The following is a 16,834-nucleotide window of genomic DNA, read 5'->3' as shown; positions in this document are numbered from 1 at the left end:
GTTCCTATATCATCTTTTCTTACCGCAGAAAAATATTCCATTGTGTATATATACCACAACTTCTTTATCCATTCATCTATCAAAGGGCACTTTGGTTGTTTCCATGTCTTGGCCACCATAAACAAAGCTGCAATGAACGTTGGTGCACACGTGTCCCCTAGTATAATTGTGTTTTGATCAATTTCTCCCTTTAGTCTTTAGTAGTTGCTTGGTATATTTCGGTGCTCCCTGATTGGGGGCATAAATATTGATGACTGTTATGTCTTCTTGTTGTATAGTCCCCTTCACCATTATGAAATGTCCATCTTTGTCTCTTGTTATCTTTTTCACCTTGAAGTCTGGTGAAAAACATTTGATATGGCTCAAAGTAAAAAACATTGGAAAACGACTGTATTATGTTATACTGCAATCATAGTGAGCAGAGGAAAAAAATAGATATGTACTACCTGTGTTACAAGACTGGGTGGGGGGGCGCTGATTATATGTGGATTGTATGTGGGAGAGTAATAGGGGGAAGGAGCCTAGGTTGACTCCAGATTCCTGGCTAAGACATCTGACACCCTTCACCAAGACAATGAGTACAGAAGTGCAAGTGTAAGGTAAAGTACAGAAATAAGTAGTTTGGGGACTATGCCTGAGATATCTATGGGACATCCAAGTGAAAATACAGATGCTATTTCTTAGGAAGTTAAACATACATTTCTAACATGGCCTAATAATTTCACGCCAAGGTATTTACACAGGAGAAATTAAATAATATATAAAAAAATACAGTGTTTACAGCAGTTTTCTTCATATTAGGCATAGCAGGAAACAACCCAAATATCTATTAACATGAGAACAATTTTTTAAAACGTACTATAGTAGTCTCCCTTTATCTGCAGTTTCACTTTCCACAATCTGAAGATATTAGATGGAAAATTCCTGAACTAAACAATTCACACGTTTTAAATTGTGTGCCATTCTGAGTAGTAACATGATGACATCATGAGCCATCCCACCAGGGAAGTGAATCAAACCTTTATCTAGCCTATCTACACTGTATACTCTACCCATCCATTCAATCACTTAGTAGCTAGCTAAGTTACCAGATCAACTATCACAGTATCACAGTGCATATGTTCAAGTAACCCTAATAGTAGCCTAACGCTGTGTCACAATGCCTACATCATTCACCTCACTTCCTCTCATCACGTAGGCACTGTATCATCTCGCATCATCACGAGAAGAAGGGGGAGTACATAAAATATTTTGGGAGAGAGAGACCATATTTACATAACTTTTATTACAGTATATTGCTATAATTGTTCTATTTTATTTTTAGTTATTAAGTTAATTAACAGTAAGTTAATCTCTTATTGTGTTTAATTTATAAATTAAACTTTATCATTGGTATATATGTGTAGGAAAAAACATAGTATATATAGGGTTTGGTACTACCCACAGTTTCAGGCATCCACAGGGGATGGGGTCTTAGAACATATCCCCCAGGGATAAGTGGGGACTACTGTATATCCTTAAATTGTTATGCTGGTAATCAATGGAATTAACTACTAATCAACATGGATGAATTTCAAAGACATGATGTTCAGCAAAAGAAGTCAGACATGAAAGAATATATTCTGTATACTTCCATTAATAATCAGTTCAAAAACACGCAAATTTAATCTATACTGGTGAAAATAAGAACCGTTGAATATGGGGATAGGAGAAGGGATTGACTGGGAGGGAATCAAAGAGATTTTTGGAGCGATGTAAAGGTACTATATTTGACTGAAGTGGTAGTTAAAAGATTTTCCTTTATCAAAACTAATCAAAATTTATATTTAAGATAAGCATTTTCCTCTGTATGTGAATTTTACCTCAATTTTGTAAAATGGCTTAGTTTCTTAAAAAAACAAACAAAACATTGTCTTATATAATAGAAAAATCTAGAAGTAAACCTCGCTCAAAATGTGGTTAGATCCAAGTGCTCAATGCCATTAAAATTTCATTTTTTTATCTCTTGTATGTACTTTCCTATGTGTTGGTTTTACATCAGGCAAGTTTTCCCTGCCAGGTATGACCACCAAAGCCCCAAACCTGCATTCTATTCACCTAACAATCCCACTGGAAAAAGAACACCTCTTTTCTGATTGGTGCAGCAGAAATCCTGGGACTCCGACTGCTCATACCTGAACATGAACTAATTTCTGTAGCCACATGATTGCTTGGGTTGGGGGAGGAGGAAAGCGTATGAACAGGGGTACGCATTTTCATTTTCTCCCAGAAGAGTTGAGAGAGATGGTTCTCCAAAACCAATAGTGGTGATGGCAATTTTATTGAAATCGGTTCCTAGACCAGTCTGGTATACATGTTTGTAAAATTCGTTTAAGAAAAACACAGGTAATTCAAAGTGTTCCAGTCTATAAATAGATAAGATCAACCACTTATGTCAGTGCCAAAGTTGAACTGGAATAGTGCCAGTTATATGCCTTGTTTCTCAGACCCCAGCCTGCCTTTCTATATTCCATTATGTGATACTGGGGCTAGTACTACTTGGCAAACTGTATTTCCCAAACTCCCTCACTGGTTGGCTCACTGTTAGGTTCTGCCAAAAGGAGGCATTAGGGAACGGCTGGAAGGTGGGAACTGGGGAGAAATAACTTCTTTCTTGGTGTCCTTTGTTCCTATCAATACTACTCTAGCAGCAGAAGTTGGCTTTAGTCTAATGTGTCTTTTGCAGCTCCTAGGATTAGATTCCTGGGGCTACCCCTAGAGGTGCAGACACCAGCCCTGTGCAACCTTTGCTCTGAGTTCCTAGATGGCCCCAGCTCTTATTCTTTTGTTCCCTTAATGATGCAGGTTAACTGCTTGCTGCAGTTACAAATATCTGGGTTATCTCAGTGGTCCCTTTGTGATCTTTTAGTGTCTCAACACATCTGTATCAATTCTCTGTATCAAATAACCTGTTTAAACCTAGTGTTGTTTCTGTTTTCCCAGCAGCATCCTGACTGAACTAGAACCCTAGAGCCAAATTTTGGAGGTGAAGGTGAAATACTCCCTTCCTTATATGTTGTTATAGTTACCATGTTAGATGGGTCCCAGTGAATTGTTACTTCCTGTTATAGACTGATTGTGACCCCCCCAAATTCATATGTTGAAATCTAATCGCCAATGTGATGTTATTAGGAAGTAGGGCCTTTGGGAGGTAATAAGGTCATGAGGGTGGAGCCCTCATGAATGGGGTGAGTGTCCTCCTAAGAAGAGGCCAGAAAGCTAGCTCTCTGTTCTGGGCCATGTGAGGATACAAGAACAGTCATTTGCAAACCAGGAAGGAAGTGAGTTTTCTCACCAGACACCAGATCTGCCAGCATCTCACCTTGATCTTGGACTTCACAGCCTCCAGAACTGTGAGAAGTAAATTTCTGTTGTTAAAGCCACCATTATATAGAATTTGTGTTATAGTGGCCTGAACTGACGAAGGCACTTCTTATGCCCAGATGTTTTATATAATTTAGTGAAACAGTGCTCTCAGTTCTTTTGGCTTGTGATAGAAACACAGTGGGGAGCTGGCCTGGGGTGGCTATGAGTAATAGTCACCATGCTATAGCCAGACACTGTCTTCTCTGACAGCCCTTGATTGAGATACCTGTGCTTGATGCTTTTCCCTTCTGTAAGTTCTTTCTCAGGAGGGCTCTTGAGGGCTATGACTCAAGCTGAACTCCTCACTGCATGTAAGTAGCATCTACAATCTATATGGCTCAGTACGGAGGCTAATGAGTCGATGGACTGGGTACACACACAGAATATAAATGAGAAGACTAAATGAGTGTGCTCATTATTAGGTTTGTAGCCTACATTATAACTCCCCTCCCCCCCTCAAAAAAAACAAAAAAACAACAACACAAACAATAGCAAAAGATAAAACTCCACAGAACTTTTAGCACCTTCCAGGGAGCAACTAACACAGTAAGTGGCCAAACAGATATCAAAATGGCTTGGGTAGCATTTTGCAAAGCACTTTACAAAGATTACTCATTTGATTTTAAAACACCCTGAGAAATACAATGGGCAGATATTTTCCACTTTTAACAGATGAGGAAACTGGCTGTGAGGTTAAATCAGATTTGTCTAAAAGTACTATAATGTGAGCCACATATTTAAGTTTAAATTGTCTAGTAGTCACATTGAAAAACAGTTTAAAAAATAAAATTATTTTTTATAATACATGTTTAACATAATATATCTAAAGTATTATCACTTCAACATGTAATCAATTTTTAAAAATTATCAATGAGATATTTCACATTTTTTTGGTATTAAGACTTTGAAACTTGGTGTATATTTTACAGTTAGGACACATCTCAATTCAGACCAGCCACACTTCAAGTGTACTCAGTAGTCCCATGTGGGTTGTGGCTATCCTATTTGACAATATGGGGTTAGGTTATTTACTCAGAGGCATATAACAGGAACTAGTGGTCCCAGGTATCCAGGCTTACGAAAAGGGAAATAATGGTTTGGAAACCTAGAGACCTGAGTTCCAGACATGACTCTGCCTCTAACTGGTTGTGGGGACAGAGGACAAGACATTTGTCTTATTTAAAGCTTAGTTTCTGGTTTGTTAAAGCAAATGGCATGAATCAGATGTCTCTACTTACTTCCCCTCCCCAACCCCAGCTTTTCCACAAATGAAATCTTGTATGGAAGCCCAATATTTAAAATGCAGCAAGCATTATTTAATACGTAAGAACTGCTTCTCTCTCGAAGGATGCATGGCAATGGGAGGTGAGGGAACACAAGTGGATTACAACCTGTTTAGTGTACACATGCACTTGTGTACACACATGCACACACACAGAGGCATATTCTGAGGGGCTCTGATGAACCCTTTGGGCGTATCTGAAAATCCTTGGAGGAAATTATCTCTAAACTCCTCATTTTAACAATGTCTTTGATTCTGTGGATATAATTCCACTCAGGCATGGTTGACTTTCAGCCAATATCTAGTTTCAGCTTTAACCAAGAAAGAGAAAGTACTATTGTAAGTCCAGTACAGTCCACCGACATCAGTATGTTGGTATTTGACTCACATTTTTAGTTTCACAGATCATCAATCTTTAAAAATGGAAGGGGTCGTTAAGATCAATTATTCAAATGGTGTTCTGATGTTTTTTCCCTTTGTCACAGAAGCTTCTCTTCAAACAGCACCTTATACAGAGATCTAAAATTCTCTGATAGTCAGAAGGGCCGTGCAAAGTTGAAGCGGCTGTGAGGAGGTAGAACCCTAACAGCTCAGCATCTCCCAAATACCCCCTCCCAGGGCACCCCCCCCCCCCCAAGAATCCTCTCTCAAACTACCAAGACAAACCATTGCACAATTTTAACAAAGTTTAAACTCAGTTCCAGCCTCTTCATTCGAAGAGGAAACTGAGGCCCAGTGAGGTACTCAAAGCCCCACCACTAGTTGTCAAGGCTGGCACAGAACCCAGTCACTAATATCCTAGAGCTCACTGTTACATTTTCAGAAAGTTTGCAAGCCAGTTGACATCACGTTGGTAGCTGGAAATAGGGCATGGTGAAAGTATTTACATTACAGAAATGAGCAAATGCTGAAAATCAGGACTTGCCCTGGAGAGCCAGTTGTAAAACATTTACCAGCTCACCTCTGAACCCAGGGTTCCTGAGTCCTGGTCTTTATACACTATGCAGCAGCCTGAGAATAAATGCACTGCCTTTTGATAAGAAACAAAATTTTACGTTAATAAAACATTTTAAATAAAGTAAAAATTGTGCCTGTTCATGAAGAACTTAATATCTAAAATAGCAATTTTTCTCAATGTTTACCACTTTCTATTGTCTTACAGGTACTGGTTCCTTTGATTCTTTCAAGTTGTTACTTGGAGGCTTCAGCTACTTTGGGGATTGATTTTTAATGTGAGGTGAGCCAGGCCGGTAAAAGCTTTAGGACATGAATTAAAATTAGAGCCTAAACATAAAATAAGGAGAACATAAAAGAAACTATCAAAACTGCCATTGGGTAGCGAATGATATGATATACCTTTCCTCAGTCTCCCTCTGGTTCTATTTCTGGCTAAGAAGGTATTAAAAGGTCGGTGTAAACAAGTGCTGGTCTCTAAGCTTCTCTGTTGGCCTCCCGCCTCCTCCTATTTAATCCTCCCAGCTGAACTTCTGATTCATAGTCTTAACAATGACCATTTCCCTCTGCTTCTCCCTCCCTCCCCTTCACTGCTTTTCTTCTAGTCCTTTGTGGTTCTGCTGCAGCTCTCCTCCCAGGCCTGTTTGGGCATGCTTGTGATGTCAGATGCTTGCACTTCAGCTGTCCTTTTGTATCCATGGTGATGGATGAAAAATAAGCTGCTTTGCAGTGATTTGAACTTTAATCCATTCAAATGATGCATGCTTTATTACTCAGGTGACTTTTCCCCCTAATACTTGCATTATTAAAAAGGAAGTAACATGCTTTTCCTTTTCCTTTCTTTCCTTCCTTTTTTCTTTCTTAACCTTTCATGCCTTGGTAAATTCAAATAATCTTTGATCTCAGCACCTGAACATTTTTTCTTGATAATTAAATCAATAGGAAAATAATTTCTGAAATATGATCCCAAAGGAAAATAAATTATGAAAGATATTATTTAAAGTTCCTTCTCACTACATCTATATAAGTAACTTGTATTAGGCTAGGTGTGGAGGATCCATATAACACAACAGAAAACATGGCAAAAACTGTGAAACATTTACAAAGTAGTGTTGCCAACTTAATACTAGTGGTACTTGAAATAATTTTAGTGGTCTACAGTCATAATATTAAATAACTGGCTTCAAATATTTCTGAATTAGGAAAGAGAAAACCCCAACCTGATGGTAGTCTTTAGCACTTTACTAATACTTGCTAATCATTTTTAATAAACAAAAACAGATTTTTGCTGTACACAAACTTTGCATGTGATAGTATCTAGCTAAAATGTAATAACTGTGTTTAAATTCTATCAACTTTTATAGTTTCTTTCTATTTATAAATGACACTGACTTTCCAGTGATGTAAAGTGTCCCTGTATTAAAACATGATGTAATCAATACTATACGTGATACAAATAAATAGCAAAAGTCATGGAGGTAGTACTCATGGGAAACTCAACAGTTGTGCTACAATCAACAGCCAAGATCTTGCCTCTCTTTCTGGGTCTGGGTTGGGGCAGGGGGGTGGTGCATACCTTTGTATACTTTTCTTAAGTTAAATATTATCTCTTATTTTACTGCTTCAAAAGTCTGGACACTTAATGATCAGTGTATCCAGAGGTTAATAAACAAAAAAAAAAAGTAATATTATATGAAATGTATCTAACAGGCAAACTCATAGAGACAAAGTAGAATAGAGGTAACTAGGGACAGGAGAGGGAGAAATGGGAAGTTATTGTCTAACAGATATAGAATTTTTGTTTGGGATAATGAAATAGTCTGGAAATGGACAGTGTTGGTATTTATACAACATTTTGAATGTACTTAATGCCACTGAATTGTACAGTTAAAATGGTAAATTTTATGTATACTTACGTATGTATATTTTAGCCCAACTTTCTAAAATATTGCAATTTATGGCTGTTGTTATCGTTGGTAAAAGAAGTTTTAGTGATTCGACATAGGCAGAGGCTAGTGATGGGTGATAATCTGGCATTGGAATTTAGTGAAACTGACATGCCCAGGATGTCCTTCCCAAAAATTCAGAGGCAAAGCAGGACTGTGGCAAGTCCAGGCTGTGGCTGAGTATCAGTAACTGTGCAGTTCACTCTACTGGATCCCGAGACAAGAACCAGGGACCCTGCTGTGTAGGCTCAGGTAAGAAATCAGACAGCAGGAAGCATAAGCTCGTTTGTCTTGTTTGGCATCACTCATCTCTCCTCTTATCAAGGGCATAGTGGCCAATTGCCTGGTCTTAGTGGCAGGACAAGAGTGGGCCGAGGTCATGGTATCTGGACCAGGTGGCGGGGTAGGGAGAACAGGGTAGCAATTTCATGTGCCTTGATCCAGCCTGTAATACCAAAATTAATACCTGGAACAGAAGCCAGACAGACTCTAACGCTATGATATTACCCAAGACATTTAGGATGAATAATAGTTGGAGGAATTAAGCCTTTTTTTCAGATAATATAAACAATACAAGTAGTGGGGTAAAAGTATTAAACTTGAAAGTGTCTCTAGCCTTCCTTTTTCCTACTTCCTGCTAAGTGGAATGTTGCATGGGATTTCTCCTGTTGCCCCAGAATTGTGGCTACTGCCCATAGCTAAGATCATTCCCTAAAGAGCCATAAATAATTAGGACTCAAAATCTTCCACCAGATTTATCTGAAGAAAACAAAAATACGAATTTGAAAAGATATATGCACCCCTATGATCATTGCAGCATTACTAGTAATAGCCAAGAAGTGGAAGCAACTTAGATGACCATCAGTGGATAAATGGATAAAGAACGTGTGGTATACATATAGAGTGGAATATTCAGCAATAAAACAGAATGAAATCTTGCCTTTTATGACAACAGGGATGGACCTGGAGGGTATTATGCTAAGTGAAATAAGTCAGACAGAGAAAGACAAATGCCATATGATTTCACTTATGTGTGGAATCTAAAAAAAATAAAATAAAAAAATAGTAAAACAAAATAGAAACAGACACCATACAGATATAAAGAACAAGCTAATGGTTGCCAAAGGGGCAAGTGGTGAAGGGATGGGAATAAAATAATGGTGAAGGGAGAAATAATAATAGTAATAAATTATCAACTGAATAAGAAATAATTAATATAAGCATATTAAATATTCAAAAATTGGGAATCAATTATCTTAAAAAGAGAAAAAAGTAAATTTAAGCAGTAGAATTGAGTCTCTAAAAGTGAATTACTTAAACATGATCTTTAACAAAAAAATCAAGATAAAAAGACAAAATTTTCTAATGATAAAGACGTATTTTCTAACAATAGCATTTTAAAAATCAATTCTAATGTTCTGAAAATTGAAATAAAATTGATGATATTCAGGCAAATATAAATTAGCAAATATGACTCATGGAGGAAAAAAAACCCTTCTAGCAGGTCTTATAAAGAAGCACACAACCAACCTCACTATCAACCAACACACTAGAAACTCCTCTCTTCACCTTCGCCTCACCAAAGGAAAGGCTTAGTGGGTGGGGAGAGGAAAGAAATTCAAGAGAATAATTCATAGAGATTCATAGGTGCCGTGAAGAAAGGGAAACTGGTATCTCGCTCCTGACTGATGCCTGCTAAGTCCCACTCCTTTGTAACTTTGTGCTGCCATTGGAATAAAACATTTGCGAGTTCTTGGAAAAGTTTTCCATTGTTCATGGGGCATCCGTAGAAACTAATGTTCATTTCTAGTCTGGAAATTTCTGAAGGTGGGCGTAGAAAACCCACTGCCAATAAGGCTTAAAGATATAACTAGGAGAAGATGAGGGCTCCTGCCCCCAATCTGGTTCACCATAACCTTAAAAGGACATGGCAAGGATATCTGAGGTTTCATGAGTCCATGTGAAGGAGTGAAATGTTAGAAAAACAGAAAAGCCCAGGAGGCTGCTGGGTGGTAGATGCACAGCCCAGAGGAGAAGCTAGGAGGATGAACTGCTGGTTGACCTGAGGGAAGGCTAGTTTGACCCTCTTTTCCACACAGCAAGAGAAGGAACCTGGGTAAATCTGAGCATTGCCCCTAGGGAACCACACTTCTCTGGCTTGGAAACCATGTCCTCCTCTGGGCACATGCTGAACCCGAGTGAGGCCACTGAGGCCTCCTCATCTCTGACCCCATTCACTTAAGGTGGTTACCTCCTTCCCTCTCCCCCCATCACAGCCACAGCCTGCTACACTGCCTCCCCTACCTCTGTCGTGTTCAGAGTTCTAGCTTCTACTACATGGGGGAAGGAAAAGAAATAGAATCAGAAATGAGACTAGAGTTTTAAAACTGGACTATACTTCAAAACCTAAAAGTAACCAGAATATTATAGAATCTGTCTAAGATGTTAATCTGGAATTCAATAGAGCACAGCTGAAAATAGCAATTGGCAAAAAAATAAAAAATAAAAAATGCTATTTTTATTAATGTTCCACTGAGCTGAAATAACTCCAGTAACATATAGAGTCAAACTATGTACATAATTTTATATTGTTATTTTTACTTAATAATTTTCTCATCTTCAAAAATCTTCATAACTATTTATAATAATCTCATATTTTCATTTTATAGATATATCATAATTTATGTAACCATTACTGTAGGACATTAGTGTTCTCAAATTTTAAGAATTGAATTATATTTATTCGTCCCTTTAATATGATTATTATTATTACTGTTATTATTATTGTTAAATATCCACTGATCTATTGACAAAGAGATTCTGACTACCTAGTGATTCATTAGAAGACAGTTTGGGGTATTGATAAGTCAACCAGGAGTTTTGATGATGTGTTTACTAACCTGGCACATTTTATCCTTCTAGTGTTTGCCAGTTTGGGTGGAGCTGATGGATATAGTCCTACAGTGTATCACATATCCCTGCCTTCTCTTATATAAGCACCACAAGGGTGGTAGTTTGTCTCTGTTTTATTCTCTGCTGTGTGCCCAGCACCTAGAGCAAGGCCCAGCACAGGTTAGGCCACACACACACACACACACACACACACACACACACACACACACAAATACTTTTTTAAAAAATAAATGAATGTAATTCTAAGTAGTAGTGCGACTTATTATTCCTCAATTGCCTTTGGTTTTTGCAGAAGAGGTTTATGGGAACCATGTAAGTGGTGGGTGGTTAGGGCAAGAATGGGTCTAACAGAGGAAATAATGAGAGGAGGCACGGCCTAGAGCAGAAGACAGAAACAAAGGAGAAGAGGGAGGTTCAAGACCCTGACATCGGGAAAAATATTCATGTGATCTTACGGCATTGTTTTAAGATCTAAATTAATCCAATTAGTAAGACATCAGGCTCATTATAAGATCACTGAAACCAAGCACTGCCCAATGATTCCTAGTGTTGCCAAGTGGTGGACTGAACACACATCCCTACAATGTCTCAGTGAAGTAACAGAAAAGCCATTAAGTAAACTTAAAAATGTTTAAAGATTTAAAAACATAACATTAAGGGGTCAGGGTATGGAATGGAGATAGCAGTTGACTAAATGGTTGAGGAAATTCTGGGAGATAGAAACTAAATAGGATCAGACTAAAGAAGTAAATAGAGGAATGAAAAACTACAGCCTCAAACTTCATAGGTAAAAGGACTCGTTTCTAAAGGATGCCCAGAGATATTCCAAATTCAGAGACAACATCAGCAAAAGTCAGTTTGGGACAGGGATATTATCGGTGTAATTAAAGTGCTAAGGCAACCGCGTCCTTCTCACTCCCCTTTCCCTCTTTTTCCCCTGGGTTTACATTTCCAAATGCAGTCTATAAACACAGCATACAACACCTACTTAGAGCCATGAGACAATACCAACATTATAAACTTCAACAACTAAAAATATAACAGAAATCAGGAAAGGGGAAGGTGGAGGAATAGCTGTAAGTTTCCTAATTTCCTCATCTTTCATAACGAGTTGATGAATACTGTCTAAAATTAGTAAGTAAAGAAATAGAAGTGAAATGTATTATTTGAGGCTAAAGAGTAACTACTACAAACAAACAAACAAACAAACAGACAAACAAAAATCCCTTAAAAGGATTCAGTGGGATACTGAGGAAAATTATTATCTCTGGGGAGTGAGACTTGACAAAGGAGGTGGGGGAGAGGAAATAAGTCTTTGATGCATTTATATAATTTAAAAGGTTTTCTGAGTTTTGATATTGCTTTATAAAAACAAATATCTAAATGCTTGGTAAGAGGAAAATGTAAATCAATACATTAAAGTATTAATTGTGGTTGTTTTTGAAGGATAAGAATTATGGACAATTTTTATTTGGGTTTTGTACAATTCTACATTTTCCAAGTTTCCTGTCTCCATTATTTCTATAGTAGAAAAAAAATTGTTAAGAGAATGTCATGACCATGAGTTTGCTGTAAAGTATTACACATGCAAATAAAGAATTTAACACAATCTTTAGCTGAAGGGAGGAGACTCAAAGAGGCCAACAGAAGGCTGGACTTTGTAACTACAACTAACAGGAAGAGGCAGAAGTTGGAACTGAAGAGGGGAAGTTGGCCCAAGTTTCAGAAAGGAATAAATTCTGAATGTACACTGGCATGGGAAGTACTCCAGCCATGGTGTTTACTGAGCCACTTCTGGATTTTTCCCCACTGTGATCGTCAGCTTATCTAGATTTTTCTGTATGGCGAGACATGCATATCCATTTTTCTTCACTCATTTATACAAGATAAAAATCTAATCACTGCAGAGATCACAAATGAGACATTCCCCACTAGGACATACTCTCCTTGGAGCTGCTGCTTCCTGGTTTTGTACTCACTGGTCATGTCTACTATGAACCAGACATGCTCTTAGAGCGTTTGCTTCATGGTCACCTGACTGCTGTTCCTGCAGGGCCATGCAGGCTGTCGAGTTTTTCTACAGGATGGTCACCACATATGGTGTTATTAGTGCAGAATATTATCAGAGAGTAACTGGTTACTGTAAGAGTACCTCTGCACGGCAGCCTCCATGCTACCTCAACTATCAGTGCCTCCAGCAAACCTATCTTACACATACACTTCAATGTCATGACCATGGCATCTGTCTCCGTGCCTTTCTTTTAATACCTTTTCTGCCAATGTCCCAGAAGAGCATATTCTTCCATGCACTATCCAGCAAAGATTTTCTACAAGTCAGTGGTCAAGGATACAGTGTTAATTGAACATCAAAAGGATAGCACGTTAGACTACTACAGGGAAAGAGCCCCTTTAGAAAAATCCACCATGTCAAGGAGCCCTAATGAAGGCCATTTGAGAATTTTTGTGCAATGTTTCCAAAATCTAAAGAACCATTACTTTTCGAAGGACCTTTTTTATGATCCCTCTGGTGGGCTTTTTCCACCGCCGATTATAAAGACATTTTAAATTATGTATATAAATTCTTTGGAATTACCAAATCTCATTCCCAAATTCTTTAATATATAATGGAGCAGTAGAAGCTATTGAAATACTAAGGGAGCTGTGGCTGCCTTCACAGTGGGATAAAAGTCAGCTGGAGTCTTTTTTGGCCAAGGTCTTGCCTCTCAAAGTGGGGGGTCCATAAACAAGCAGTGTCAGCATTACTGCGAATCACTCACGCCCCACCTGAGACCTACAGAATAAGAATCTTCATCGCAGGTAGTTTGTATGCACAACAAAGTTTGAAAAGTACTGGCTTAGGAGAATCAAAGGTTGCTTTGGGAATGCTTTCAGCTGTCAAAACAGAGGCACGGCATCTTATGAATTTCATAACTATTGAGAATGCTATACTAGTTATTTGATATTCAAGGTAGGTTAGTGCTTCTCATATTGACAGCAGTATTTCAGACGGTAGTTACTCTAAACATAAGACATTATGCCCTAGGGTTTGGAATCAACCTCTTCATTGCCTTGGTGATGCAGACCCTTTTAATTGTGATTGCAGTAGACCAGAGAGAATTCCATCTCCCAAAGAGATCTAGTTTTTGGTATGGAAGCTGCTTTTCAGTCATTGCTGGAATTTTCCTTGGAGAAGCAGTTACAAAATGTACACAGGCAAAGAAAGAAAGAAAGAAAAGACAGTTCATAGCTGATGTGAGTCAAAGAATAAAGTTCTAGTTTTACCATCTTATTTGCCCTGGGCTCTGAGTTTGCACCTGCCAGTCCCAATCTTACTCTGATCAAAAATATAGAATGCTAAGGAAGATGGTGTTCGTATGTTTTCTTGCACATGGAAATACTTTGCAAGACTGCATTCTGAGGAACCTCTTCAAAATCACAACAAAACCTCAGATTTAGACGAAATAAACACATATTCATATGAACTCAGTACAAAAGAAAGAGTTCATTATCTAAATGAAAATAATCTGTGGTTTGTGGTCCCAGTGAAGGGATCCAAGAATTAAGTGTGTGTTTTGGTTTTGGTTTGTTTCTATGTTTTTTGTTTTTTTTTAATTACTCAAACAAATATGAAAACATCATGTATCAAAACAAGAAAGGTGATTCTTGTAGCCATGATGGAGAAAAACCATCAGAGCACCAGAGATCTTGGGTGACTTAATCTTGTCAGACTGAGCCATTTTCCTTCCTCTTCATTAAGTATCTTTGATAATGCAGCTTTTTGAGAAGATTATATGGTCTGGTCCCATTTTATAAGGACTCCTCTTCATTCTGAAGAAATGCTACAGTTGTTTATAAGCTATGATTTGATATGTCATCATCCATTTCTTAAAAGTAATTTTTAAAATTATGTAGTCAGTGAGCTGTGTTGAGAAAATGCAGCTCATGAGAACAATTTTCAATGGCCTCTGGAGAGGCAAAAGACCTGGCTTTCCCACTTATTTTTACTGTTGTAAACCACAATAGGTGTATTAATACTATGCCACCATGATGGTTGTCTAATATATTAAAAAAAATTAAGTAGGAATTTCTGAAATGTTTAGATTTTTTTATATAAGAAATTCCAGGGGTGGGAGGAAAATAATTTGTAAACCACAAAGTTTGTGCTAAGAACAAAATGTATGCAAAAATATTAATAGAGCCTTCCTAATCTTCTTTTGACAAATTCTACTGACAGTCATTTGAGAGTTCTTGTTTTTGGAGTATTCTTTGAAATTCAATAGAGGATTTATTGAGGGATCTGCAACAGGGAATAAAGAATGCTGATTTGAAATCTGTAATGCAAATGTACTTTTCTCTAAATCCTCAAATCCAGTCAATAGGAATATGTTAAAAATATAAAATTTAATAGCTTTCATATTGCAGAGTATTGCAGTTAAGAGCATAGACTTTGAAGTCAGAGTCAGACACACTTGGACCTATCACTCAGAAGTTATAAATTGAGCAAGTAAGGTTTTAGTTGTTTTATTTGTAAAATGGAAACAATCATGTCCACTTCCTCAGATTATTTTGAAAAGTAAGATAATTGCTTAGTAAATCCCAAGGCTAATGAATGTTAGGTATTATATTATCATTATGTACCTGGCAATATTTATCCAGCTAGACCACAAAAGAGATAGATGTTATTATGTAGATAAATATTGTTATTACAGATATTGTTATTATATATCTACCAATATCTGGCTGGATAATGTAAAAGACAAGATATTTCATTCACAATAGTGACACTCCATGACCTACATAAAGAAAAAACTAAAAATATACTATATCTCTGGAAAGGCAAACTGAATAATTTAAAGATGTCAAATCATCCCAAATTGATTTACAGGCTCACTGACATCCAAAAACGATTTCTTTAAATTTTTCAAAATGATCTTAACATACATTTAGATAAATAAACACTCAAAGTAAATTTTAAAATGAAAAATAATAATTATGAGAGATCTAACATGTCCAAATATTAAAATATTATAGTGCTACAAAAATTAAAATATATGACAATGTTCTCTAATCAAAGAAAAAAAGAAAAGATTATTTCTGAAATGATTCTAGAAAAAAATCATGGGTGTAGGTATCTTTGTTTATAACCTGTAGTAATACCATTTCATGAACTATATACCAAATGAATTTAAGAATTAAGTGTACAAATTCAAAATGCAAACAGCAAGCATAAAATTAAAGTAAATATTTATCAAATTTCTACAAGGAGGAAATTTCCTAAAATTAAAAATGGTGAGAAAAGTCTCCACTAAACACAAGAACAAAAGATATGAACGGGCAATTGCCCAAAGAGAAATTAATACATGTTCACCAATGTGGAAAAGTCTAATGTTATTAGAAGTATTTTTTTAAATTCCAAAATAAAATTATTAGATCTAAGTAGATTCCACTTTCATCTCTCCAGTTATTTCATATTTCAAAAATAAAAATACTGAGTGCTGGTAAGGAAGTGATAAAACAGGTACTCTCATACTCTCGGGGAGTATAAATTGGTTTAAACATTTTTGTTAGTAATCTATCAAAAGTTTTAAAGTCACTTTATCACTTAACCCAATAATTTGACTTTTAGAATTATTCTCCTTGAAGGAATTCCTAAATACAAAAAATTGTAAAGTGCAAACACACACTTACAGTATCACAAAATTATTTCAAAAGAATATTGAAGATACCATAAATAATGTGGTTCAATATATTATGGTTTCTGGTTAAATTTTGGAAAACATTAAAAATGGTTATAGGGGCCGGCCCGGTGGCTCAGGTGGTTAGAGCTCCATGGTCCTAACTCCGAAGGCTGCAGGTTCGATTCCCACATGGGCCAGTAGGCTCTCAACCACAAGGTTGCCGGTTCAGTTCCTCGAGTCCCGCAAGGGATGGTGGGCTGTGCCCCCTGCAACTAGAAAATGGCAACTGGACTTGGAGCTGAGCTGCGCCCTCCACAACTAAGACTGAAAGGACAACAACTTGAAGCTGAACGGCACCCTCCACAACTAAGATGGAAAGGACAACAACTTGACTTGGAAAAAACAAAAAAAAAGGCCTAGAAGTACACATTGTTCCCCCAATAAAGTCCTGTTCCCCTTCCTCAATAATAATAATAAAAAAGATACGGCCTTTGCTTAAAAAAAAAGTTATAAAATTTATAATAACTGGAAATATAATTTTTAAAAAATGAAACAAACTTGAATATAAAAGTATAGCAAATGTACAAAATTATTAACTCTGTCTTTATATGATAGAACTATGGGGATTTGTTTATTTACTTATTTATTTATTTTTT

The sequence above is a fragment of the Rhinolophus sinicus genome, chromosome 2, assembly GCF_057876585.1.
Source record: "Rhinolophus sinicus isolate RSI-liver-muscle chromosome 2, RSI-T2T, whole genome shotgun sequence".
In the NCBI taxonomy this organism is placed as follows: Eukaryota; Metazoa; Chordata; class Mammalia; order Chiroptera; family Rhinolophidae; genus Rhinolophus; species Rhinolophus sinicus.
Note: the sequence above shows the minus strand (reverse complement) of the source record.